Below are 12668 nucleotides of genomic sequence, written 5' to 3'. Positions count from 1 at the left end.
TGTTAAATACTGGGATAAGGCACTAAGAAAACTTGGCAAAAAATAAATTAATTATTATTTGTAGTGGTTATGTTACATAAAGTCACTGTAAACACTGAGTAGGTGAATATTGAACACATTGCTCCTAGAAGAAAGGCAGGGTTAGGTTCCTGTAAGCCTATACACAAACACACACGCACACATTGGTGATTCGTTAACAGTGAGTTCAGTGCTCGCTTCGGCAGCCCATATACTAAAATTGGAACGATACAGAGATTAGCATGGTCCCTGCACAAGTATGACATGCAAATTCATGAAGCATTCCATATTTTTATGCAAATCAAAATCACAATGAGATACCATCTCACACCAGTTAGAATGGCAATCATTAGAAAGTCAGAAAACAACAGGTGCTGGAGAGGATGTGGAGAAATAGGAACACTTTTACACTGTTGGTGGGACTGTAAACTAGTTCAACCATTGTGGAAAACAGTATGGCGATTCCTCAAGGATCTAGAACTAGAAATATCATATGACCCAGCCATCCCATTACTGGGTATATACCCAAAGGATTATAAATCATGCTGCTATAAAGACACATGCACACTTATGTTTATTGCGGCACTTTTCACAGTAGCAAAGACTTGGAATCAACCCAAAGGTCCATCAGTAACAGACTGGATTAAGAAAATGTGGCACATATACACCATGGAATACTATGCAGCCATAAAAAAGGATGAGTTCGTGTCCTTTGTAGGGACATGGATGCAGCTGGAAACCATCATTCTCAGCAAACTATCGCAAGAACAGAAAACCAAACACCGCATGTTGTTACTCATAGGTGGGAACTGAACAATGAGATCACTTGGACACGGGAAGGGGAACATCACACACTGGGGCCTATTAGGGGGAGGAGGGAAGGGGAGGGATGGCATTGGGAGTTACATCTGATGTAAATGACGAGTTGATGGGTGCTGACCAGTTGATGGGTGCAGCACACCAACATGGCACATGTATACATATGTAACAAACCTGCACGATGTACACATGTACCCTAGAACTTAAAGTATAATAATAATAATAATAATAATAATAAAAACAGTGAGTTCATAGCCAACAGCACTATAACTCATGCTTAAAGGAAGTTTATGTAACACATATTTTTCCCCCTAAGGCACATCACAGCTTTTGGGGCTTGGGAACACTAGAAAGCATTTTAGCACTATGCCTTGAGCCCATTTGAAACAGAGAAATCACTAACAAAAAAAACCCCACAAAAATACAAAATAACATGGCATTAAATAGACCACAGAGGACAGGTACTTACAGTATAAGAACTGAAACAAGAGGCAGAGTGTTGCTTTGTTCAATCTTATTTGGGAACATGTGCATTAAGCAAATCAATTTTTTCCCACTCTGATACATCTAGAATGTGATCCCTAATGTCCATGAAAGTGCCACAAACATTGATTTGGGACTTACAAATAAATTTTAGTGACTAGGCAAATCCACCCATGATCAATCTGTGAATAATGAGGATTGACTGTACCTACTCCTGGAAAATAACGTCATGAACCAACTGAAACAGCTTTTTGTGCAGGCTTACTTGGAAGATCCTCACCTCACTAGGCCCACCAACCTAAAACTCTTATGTCATAATCTCTGCCCAGTTCTAGCCAGTTCATCTTGCAAGATCACTCCCCAAATCACTCAGTCGAGGTCCTATTATGACCACTTCCTAAGTTTTTCCATTTTGAGATACTACTAAGATAGTGTTTTCTCTTAGACTGCAGTAAGTCTAATAAACTTAGCTGTCTATGATAAACTGTTTCTTTCTATTGATCTTTTGGTAAGTTTATAGTTAGTACCATTTTCAGGACAACTGTATTCTAGGAATGTGTGTTTGGAGAGAGAGAGAACACAGAGAAGACAACTGAGAAACACCATTGCCAGTGAGTTAGGAGACAAGAGATCACCGTTACAGAAGCTGATAGAAACAAGTGTGTTAAGAGGGGACACACTTCCTATAACAATTTCCGCATGAAAAAAATTATTTTAGGGTTCTCTTGCTAAGAAGTTATCACCTGGTGTTAGCCTGTTTTGCATTGCTATAATATATCAGTTAAGGCTGGGTAATTTATAAAGAAAAGAGACTTATTTTAGCTTATGGTTCTGCAGGCTGTACATGAAGCATATTTCTGGCACCTGCTTTTGGTGGGGGGCCCGGAAGCTTACAATAATGGCAGAAGGCGAAGGGGAGCCAGCTTGTCACATGGTGAGAGACGGAGTTGGGGAGGGAAGTGGGAGGTCCCAGACTCTTTTCAACAACCAGATCTTGCAGTAATGCATTGTCGCTAGGAGGGTACCAAGGCACTTATGAGGAATCTGTCCCCATGACCTGAACACCTCCCACCAGGCCCACCTCCAACATGGAGGATCACATTTCAACTCAAGATTTGAGGGGACGCACATACAAACCATGTCACACCCCAAGTAATTTGTTGCTTTGTCCTTTCTGAAAATGTGAGCAAGATAATCAAATGTTTCTTATTGCTTTTGCTGCCAAAAATCTGAGTCAGACTGCATACCCAGGTGAAGCCTGATAATAACATTAACTTGAGCGGTGGACAGGTTGACTCTATGGTCTTTTTTCCTTAGTCATACTTTTGTATATATTTCGAGTTTATTTGCCTGTTTTTGTTCAGTGTAGTTTCAAGGAGCCCCAGGACCACCCACATGTTTGGTGACTCACAAGACTCCAAGGAAATTGCAGTCATCACTGTGTTTTATTACAACAAAAGGGTACACAGAAGGATCAGCAGAGGAAAAGATGCATCAGGCAGAATTCAGGAACAGGCTTCCAAAGTTCTGTCTCACAGAGTTGGGGAGAAGGGATAAGGGTGGTTACACAATGTACTCTCCCTCTAGCAATGAAATACAGCAGCACATGTGCAGTGCTTTTTCCCAGTGTTCTTTAGAGTACAGAGGTTTTATTAGGAGTTGATCCCATCGGTCCTCTTTGCCTGTGTCACCAGTCATGATTACCAAAATTTACACTCCCAGAAGGAAAGCAGGTGTTCACCATAAATCACATTGTTTGCAAAAAGAGTTTAGACGAGGTGATATGGTAGGACTTGGTACCTCATGCATACATCAGTTAGTAATGTAAAAAAAATTCTAAAAGTTAAGTTTCAGATCCCAGACAGGTTCTAGCCATGCAAGTAGGTCTTTTTAAAGAGCAAGACAAGCCTGTAAAGGCTATTTACTGCACAGTTTATGTCTACATTCTTTGTGTAAACCGTGGAAAACTGATTTTGAAAAAAGAACATTTAAAAACTCATTAATTGGAGCTCTTATCTATATGCTGCCTAATCATTGGTTGGAATTTAATCTCCAGCCTGTTTCTGCTGCACTTACCCGAGGTAACACTTCAATCGTCCTTTCTTATAAAGCCTGTGTATGGCTTAAACTTTTATACTTCTGATTCCTGCTACATGAAGTCCCTTCTTAGAATACTCTGCAATTCAATACACACTGTCATTCTATCCAAATGTTCTTGTTTATGAAATTTCTTTTGTCAGGCAGGTCCATGAAGACAGGGAAGAATTCTGCTTAGTTATCTGCTGTATAGCCAAACCCAAGGCATTGGTACATAGTGGGCACTCAATAAGCATTTGATGAATGTTTGTTAATAAATGAACAGATGTGAGATTTCTTCTGTGTCTTTGAAAATACTATGCTGCTTAAGAGAAAATACTTTCCAGCTTTGAAACATTTTTTTATATGTTGAAAATCAGAGGTAAAAAGCTTTTTAAATTTGTTTCCTCATTTGTTCAGCGATTTATAACCTTATGAGATTATCAGATTATTTTGTGGAATCATATACTTAGAAGAAAGAGATATTCACTGGAAAAGATTTTTCTGTTCTTTAGAGCAAATGTAGAAAAGCGAGTTTTACCTATTATCATTTTATGTTGAAAAATTTATTTGATGAGTATTTTTACGTATGTTAGTTATGACCAACAGATTAGTCAATGCTCTTTCTTTAACTTTTTTTTTTTTTTGAGAGAGAGGATCTTGCTGTGTCACCAGGCTGGAGTGCAGTGGCTTGATCACTGCTCACTTCAGCCTTGACCTTCCAAGCTCAATTGACCCTCCCACCTCAGCCTCCTCAGTAACTGGGACTACAGGTGCATACCACCACACTTGGATAATTTTTGTGTTTTTGGTTTTTTTGTTGTTGTTGTTTTCTGGTAGAGATGAGGTTTTGCCATGTTGCCCAGGCTTGTCTCCAGCTCCTGGCCTTAAGCAGTCTTCCTACCTCACCACGCCCAGTCCGTTACTCTGTATTTGAAGGAAGCCTCCAGTAGCCCAGAGGCAAGAAATGTAAAAAAAAAAAAAAAAAATTCTGAATATATAGTTGACCATTACTTTAATATAGGTTAAAGTGTAACACAGATAAACCCTAAGGTAGCATTAATAAATGTGCATACAATGACTAAATCCTGAGAAATAACAATTCTGCTTTGTGCAGGGATCAGGCCAATCTGGAATCAAGTCAGTTCCCTTCTTAGGGATTTGTGATAGCCCCCAGATTAACCACGTATATAGAGCTCAGAATGCATCTGTATAGGAAATAATGTAATACCTTTCATTGTTAGTAATGATTCAGTCCCTAGATCAACCAACAAAAGCCAATTTAGCCAATGATGTACCTTAATTATAAGAACATGATAGCATCAAAGATGAAGCCAGCATTTATAGCAAGGTTTCCATGGGAGCATACCTACAGTGCTACAAGGTCCCAGCCTAGGTAATCTGGACTGTCATATGTGTTTTGGATATAGAAATAGAAATTACTTTTCTCCATGTCCTTCCATGTGAAATGATAAAAGAAAAATTATTTTAATTTTAAAGTGTTCAGAGGGTTCCCCAAGGCCCAGGCTCCAACTCAGCCTCTCTAGGAGGTAGAACTAGGAAGCTACACTTGAAACATGAAAGTGAGTTATAATCAGACAATTTTTATCTACAGGAGTTGCTAAAAATGAGGGGGAAAATACTTTCCTAATGAAAGAATGAGATTCATACATTAGATATATCCAAACCAAGTCTAAAATGCCATTTGGAGAAAGGTCATAGGAAGGTTTTTGTACTAGATGGGACTAGGAAACTCTCACAAGAGTTTTAAAATTATTTAAATCTGCCTGTCACAGTGGCTCACGTTTGTTGTCTCAGCAGTTTGGGAGGGTGAGGCAGACAGATTACTGCAGCCCAGGAGTTCAAGACCAGCCTGGGCAACATGGCAAAGCCCCATTTCTACAAAAAATAAATAACTTAGCTGGCTGTCGTGGCATGCACCTGTAGTCCCAGCTGCTCGGGAGGCTGAGGTGTGAGGATCGCTTCAGCCCAGGCTGTTGAAGCTGCTGTGAGCCAGTTGCGCCAATACACTCCAGCCTGGAAAACAGAACGAGATCCTGTCCAAAAAAGAATGAGAGAAAATAGAAAAATACATACATACATACATAAAATTCTCTAAATCTAATTTGAATTGAAAAGTATGGCATATAGGTGTCATTTTTCCTCTCTCTTTTTCTCTCTGAACAGTCATTCACTGGAACAAGCTCTTAGCTCTTTTATTTTCATTTTTCTCCTTTGGTTTAAGACTCAAGACAATTAAAAATACCTGTGGTGGAAAATTGAAATAGTGTTGAGCAATGGAGGCAATGTGCTTAATTACTGTGAGATGGGGGATAGGCAGTAAATGATTCTTATGTCAATTTGAAGACATCAGCACTCACATTGCTCACATGATATGGACTGTGACCTGATCTTGCATTTATTCAATTAAGCCAAGGAGTAAAATTCCACTTTTTTTCCTTCTCACATCTGCCAAATCAGCAACACTTCTTGATTTATTGCAATAGTTATTACTATCACTAGCCCAAATACTGAGGACTGAGTGAAAGTGGGTGATGCAAAAATCTTACATAAAGAAATTTTTATGAGACAATGGAATAAAACTAGACAGCAAAGGCTTTAATAGCACTAGCACTAGGCAAGTCAATTGCATTCTTGAGAGCTTGGTTACCATCCACCAAATAAGTCTGATATTGTTAAAGTTTTCTTCCCCACCCCCCAGATTTTCTATTCATATCAATAGATTCTACATCTCCTATCATATTGTTGGAGCTTAATTTTTATTAATATTTATCTTCCTCCAAAACTGTTGGATTTTCTACAGCCTTATTTCTTCATATTTTAGTATATGAGAACTAGGAATTCTGTCAAAAATAGTTGTTGGTAACCTATCATTATCAGTGGGGACCATGGACATATTATAGAACTAACTTGATAATTTTAAGTCTCATGAATTTTAGAATACAAAAGTTTTCCCATATCATGAAGCTCAGTAGAATCACAGAGAATATATGGTTTCCCCTGACCTCTGCTGTAGTGTAAAAATGGGAAAACCAAGGCCAAGGAAAACCAACCTAGGACTAGTTGTCATTGTTAATATTATTCCACAAAGGATTGTAGACAGGGAAAAGAAATTTTAGGAACTAAATAATACAATAATCATCTAGTTGGTCTAATTGTCAATGTGAGGAGAAAGATGACAAGATTTCCTTTTGGAGATAACACATACATTTTATTTTAGAGTAGAATTTTGGACCACATGAGAGTAACAGGGCAATCTTTGTGGATGAGGGCATGCACGTCTTCAAATCTTTCCTGCTTGAGAAGGCTGTAAAGGAAGAACTACCCATCAGCCATAAAGACGAAGACCATAAACAAGCCTTACGTACTACATCCGAAAGCAGTGTTCATGCCTACCTCTTCTCTCGAGAGACCTGACACGTGACCTCTGAGGCACCTTCACACTCAAATACACAAGATCTCTGTGATAAACTTAGGAGGGCAGATATCTCTTTAACACACTGATTTAATTTTCTTTGGATAGATACTCAGTGATGAGAGTATTGAATCATATACTAGTTCTCTTTCTAATTTTTTGAGGAGCTTTCATACTGTTTCTATAAAGACTGTACTAAATTACATTTCTACCAATCGAATAGAAGAGTTTTCCTTTCTTCAGCTTCTCCTCAGGATTTGTTATTTTTTGTCATCTTAATGATAGTCATTCTAACTGGGGTAAAGTGATACCTCATAGTTTTGATTTGCAATTCTCTGATGATTAGTCATGTTGAACATTTTTTTAAATATGTCTGTTGGCTATTTGTATGTCTCCTTTTGAAAAATGTCCATTCAGATCTTTGACCCATTTTGATTGTGTTATATGGGGGCTTTTTGCTATTGAATTGTTTGAGTTTCTCATGTATTCTGGGTATTAATCCATAGGCAGATGCATAGTTTCTGAATATTTTCTCTCATGTTTATTGCAGTACTGTTCACAACAGCCAATATATGTGCTATAATTTGGGTCTGTGTCCTCACCCAAATCTCATGTTCAGTTATAATCCACAGTGTTGGATGTGAGACCTAGTGGGAGGTGATTGGATCATGGGGGGTGGATCACGGGGGCAATCATCATTGGATCATTTCTCATGAATGATTTAGCACCATCCTCCTGGTACGTCCACATAATAGTGAATGAGTTCTTCAGAGATCTGGTCATTTAAAAGTATGTAGCACCTCCCACTTCCCTCTCTTGCTTCTGCTTTTGCCATGTGATGTGCCTGCTCCCTGTTTGCATTCAGCCATGATTGTGAGCTTCCTGAGGCCTCCCCGGAAGCTGAGCAGATGTTAGCACCACACTTCCTCTAAAGCCTGTGGAACTGTGAGCCAGTTAAACCTCTTTGCTTTATAAATTACCCAGTCTCAAGTATTTCTTTATAGCAATGCAAGAATGGCCTAATACAATATAGGATGAACGTAAGTGTCCGTCAATGAATAAATAGATTTGAAAAATGTGCTATGTATACACAGTAAAATACAATTCAGCCATGAAAAGAACAAAATTCTGTCATCTGTGACAACATGGACAAATCTAGTGAATATTATATTAAGTGAAATAGATCAGGTCCAGAAGGACAAATACTGCATGATCTCAGGTACTTGTGGAACCTCAAAAGATTGATCTTATAGAAGTAGACAGTAGAATAGTGATTACCGGAGACTGGAGAATAAGGGGAGGGGAGTACGGGGAAATGTTTGTCAATGAGTACAAAGCTACAGTTAAACAGGAGGAATAAGTTCCTGTGTTCTATTGCACTGTAGGGTGTCTATAGTCAACAATAATATATTGTATACTTCAAAATAGCTAGAAGAAAACATTTTGAATATTCTCACCACAAAAAATGACAAGTGTTTGTGATAATAGACATACTGATTGCCTGATTTGGTCATTACACGATGTACTGAAACATTACACTGTACCCCATGAATACATACAATTATTATGTATCAATTAAAAACAAAATAAAACTTCAAAAATTAAAAAAAAAAAAAAAACATGGCCAAGTGTGGTGGCTCATGTCTGTAATCCCAGCATTTTGGTAGGCTGAGGCAGCAGGATCACTTGAAGCCAGGAGCTCAAGACGAGCCTGGGCAACATAGCAAAATCTCATCTCATCAACATTAAAAATATATATAGATTAGCCAGGCTTGGTGGCATGCATCTGTAGTTTTAGCTCCTCAGGAGGCTGAGGCAGGAGGATCACTTGACCCCAGGAGTTTGGGGTTGCAGTCAGCTATGATCCTGCCACTGCATTCCAGCCTGCGCAGCAGAGAGAGACCCTGTCTCAAAAAAAAAAAAAAAAAAAAAAAAAGAAATGTATTCTGGGTGACACGATTAATTTTTAGCAAAAGAGGAATTTCTCTGCTCTAAAAGAAACTCCGTCTTTGGGAGTAAAGTTCTCAGTAAATATTCTATTAACTTGTACTTGTGCCCAATTTGTGAGTGTTTAGTGCCAGTTTAAACAAACAATTAGAAAAAAATCAAAGAAAAACACCACCCCAGAAAGGAATTTCTGAGCTTATAATGCCAATAGGACATCTAAAACAGATAGGAAAGGCTAAATGACAGATATGAATTGCAAATATTCGGCAGCATTTTTAAAAGGCCCCTTGAGTTCAAGTATATTAGCCCTCAGGAAAAGGCAATCATTGCCAATGAACAGGTCTGTGTATCACCAAAGCTTAATGCTTACTTGTGAAGTTAGATGTGGAAGAAGAATCTTTACTCCTCAGCACTTACTTGCAAAATTTGACTACTTTACATTCAGTGTTGCGCCTATTTTAATCAATTTCCCAGTATGTTTTCCCTCTTTTTGTCTTGTATCTTTGTTCTGGATTCTGAGACAGACATAACTTTATTTAGCCAAATTAGTCTGGGTTCTTAATCCCTATCTGGGTGTTTCTGTTTGTTTTGTTTTGGTATGGTTCAGTTCGGTTTGGCTTTTCTCCTTTCTGTTTATTTTGCACAGTCATTTGCATCCCACTTCCCCATTAGACAATCACAGGGAAGCTGGAGAGATCCCATCTGTGCTTTTTCAGGGGGCAAAATCAACCAACTCAGGGACAGGTGGAGCAGGCAGCAGGAAGGTGACCCCAGGCACGCAGCAGGTGGATGGAGCAGTGCAGGAAACCAGCAGGCAGCAGGCAGCATGAAGGGCAGAAAGGCCCAGCCTGCCTATGTCCAGGCAGCAAATCAAGCAGAGGTTAGCAGGTAAGAAGGGTGACAGGAGGGCAGAGCCAGGCATGTGACCTGGGGGAGGGAGAATCAGAAGGCAATTAGCCAGGGGGAGAGGGCAGATGGAGGGCACCCACCAACAATTACCAGGGGAAAGGGTAGCAGGAGGGTAATAATAGGAGGCAGTTCTGAGGGGCGAGAGGACATCAGGCAGGTGACATGCAACAGCAGCAAGAAAACCCAACTGATTTACCTGGAAAAAAAGCATTGAGTGAAGAACTTCACCACCCCTGGAGCAGCACCTAAGCAGTCAGTGGGCCCAGAGGCAACCAAGAGGGGTGACCTCAAGAATGTGTAACCTCTGCGATCTGAGTGTCTGCTACAAGTCCCCATCTCTTGAGGTCTTGCAGCAGGAAATATTTGCACTCTGGATATTGTTTTTTTCCCTGAGGGATTTCAGAAAAGTGCTATAGGGTGACTGTAACAGAGCAAGTGTACACCAACCTTGCTAGTTTAGGCTGCTATAACCAAGCACCCTAGATGGAGTGGTGTATGAAGAACAGAAATTTATTTCTCACAGTTATGGAGGCTAGAAATCTCAGATCGGGGGGCCAGCATGGTCAGGCTCTGGTGAGGGACTACATCTGGATTGTAGACTGACATCTTGTATCCTCATAGAAAGGTGAGAAATCTCTCTGGAGTCTCTTTTATGAGGGTAGTAATCCCCTTCTTGTGGACTTCACACTAACGACCTAATTACCTACTAAAGGCCTCACCTCCTACTACAACCATGGGGGATTAGGATTGCAACATATGAATTGGGGGAACACAAGTGACTTACCTGGAAAAGAGTATTGAGCGAAGAACTTCACCACCCCTGGAGCAGCACCAAGCAGTCAGTGGGCCCAGAGGCAACCAAGAGGGGTGACCCAAAAAATGGGTGGCCCCTGGGGTCTGGGAGCCTGTTACAAGTCCACTACACCAACTGCGTTGTACACCACTAATGACCAGGTTCGATTTTTTTAAATGGAGAAAAATGTAATTTAGGTATTTTTCATGGGCCAAGCTCTGTCAGAAACTTTACCTGCGATATCTTATTGAATCCTACAGCTTTGCTTGAAGGTGACTATTATTTTTTGTTTCTAAGTTGAGAATTGAGGTTAAGAGACATGATGAGTGTGGCCCAAGATCACACAGCTGATAAGTGAAAGCTGTGATTTCAACAAGAGCTTCTCTGATCCTCAGACTCTAACAACAACTTTTATATCTCAGGAGGGGTCTCACATTTGGAAAGCCTTTTTTTTTTTTTCCTTTTTCCCGAGACAGGCGCTCATTCTGTCACCCAGGCTGGAGTGCAGTGTCGCAAACTCCACTCACTGCAACCTCCACCTCCTGGGCTCAAGTCATCTCCATAGTAGCTGGGATCATAGACACACCAGCACGCCCGGCTAATTTTTGTATTTTTGTATTTTTTGTAGAGACGGGGTTTCACCATGTTGCCCAGGCTGGTCTTGAACTCCTGGGCTCAAGTGATCTGTCCACCTTGCCCTCCCAAATTGCTGAGATTACAGGTGTGAGCCACCGCGCCCTTCCAGAAAGCCTTCTTTTCACAGAAAGAAAGTCTTCTTTAGCAGACAATGCATAAATATAAAGGCTTTGGTGTATGGTGTGTGCTAAACACAAGTTCTTTCAAGAGGACACATATTACAAAACAGTGTTTCTTCAATTTAAACAAGGTGCAGGTCCCATAGAAGATGAAAACAAAAGCTCCCACATTTTCTAAAGCTCCAGCGACTTCAGATTGAGTGGAAGCACTGGACACTGCAGTAAGGGTCTTGGTCTTCAGCAGCCTTGTACGAAAAGCATACTCTTTGAAACATATTGTTAGTGATTTCTGCATCTCCAGTAAGGATCTTGGTCTTCAGCAGCCCTGTATGAAAAGAATACATTTTGAAACATATTGTTAGTGATCTCTGCATCTCCAGTCTCTCTATTGTCTGCACTCGGTGAGTCTTTGCATCTGTTAGAATATTTTTCCCTTACGATTTATAAAATGCCTGGATCCACACTGGCAGGAACCCTTAGGATATTTATTTTGCATTATGAGAAGCTCAGAGGTGATTAGGCCACAGCACCCCTCCCACAGTTCCTTTGGTCTGCTCTCTTCCACAGCGACTTCCTCTTTGGCTCAGCAGCAGGAGGACCATAGAAGCTCCAGGTGTCACATTCAGTCCTGGTCTGTGCTGCAGAGAGATCGGTTATATCTGGTGTCCCTCTTTTTAGATTGAAGGAAGAGATTCAGAAACCCCTTAACCCAAGCAGATTTCCTCATAAAACCCATTGATCAAAAATAATGACATACCTTTCCTAATTAGTCACCTGGAAGGGGAATGGGATTATCAGTATCCACCTTTCCTCTGAACATTGCCATGAAACTGGTACATACCTGAACATAATGAGGATAGGATTCCTTTACAAATGAGGCAAAAGAGGGATGTTGGATTGACAACTGAGTCTCTGCTCCTGTCCTCAATTAATAATTGTTGAAAACAAATAAATGACTGAATGTGCATGATCGCTGAGCAGGTTTGATTGGGAATAAGAGTAAAAGCATTGGATTTGGAATCGTTTTCTGGCTCATTACTCATCCCACAGTAGCAGTGTGACCTTGAACAAATCACTTCATTTCCTGAGCCTTGGTTTCCTCATTTGTAAAGTGGAGACCTGCCCCATTTAACTCACAGGGTTATTATGAGAATTAAATATATGTGTGTAAATGCTTTGTGTATGACAAAAGGCTATGTAAATGTGAAGCATTACTATTATTAATATTCAGAATTTAATCAACCTGGTTATTGTGTCAGTGAGCAAATATTTATTATTTTCTATGAGCCAAGTGCAATTTAATTGTGAGCTATGGAGACCACAGAGAAATGTAACATGCAGAAAATACATAAACTTACTGGAGAATAAAATGTCACAAGTCTAAGGTTGTATAATACATCATTAAAAGAACAGCACAAAACAACTTAAATGG

The 12668-nt window shown here is 39.9% G+C and overlaps 1 non-coding gene across 1 annotated transcript; it reads left to right on the top strand.

Moving 5' to 3' along the window:
* The first annotated feature begins 208 nt into the window (after window positions 1-208).
* On the top strand, window positions 209-312 carry LOC119618736 (U6 spliceosomal RNA). Its single transcript, XR_005235096.2, has one exon. It is a non-coding gene; the product is annotated as a U6 spliceosomal RNA (small nuclear RNA).
* The last annotated feature ends 12356 nt before the right edge of the window (window positions 313-12668 follow it).

The sequence above is a fragment of the Chlorocebus sabaeus genome, chromosome 18 (assembly GCF_047675955.1).
Source record: "Chlorocebus sabaeus isolate Y175 chromosome 18, mChlSab1.0.hap1, whole genome shotgun sequence".
Lineage (NCBI taxonomy): Eukaryota > Metazoa > Chordata > Mammalia > Primates > Cercopithecidae > Chlorocebus > Chlorocebus sabaeus.
Note: the sequence above shows the minus strand (reverse complement) of the source record. Positions and strands in the feature narration are given on the sequence as shown.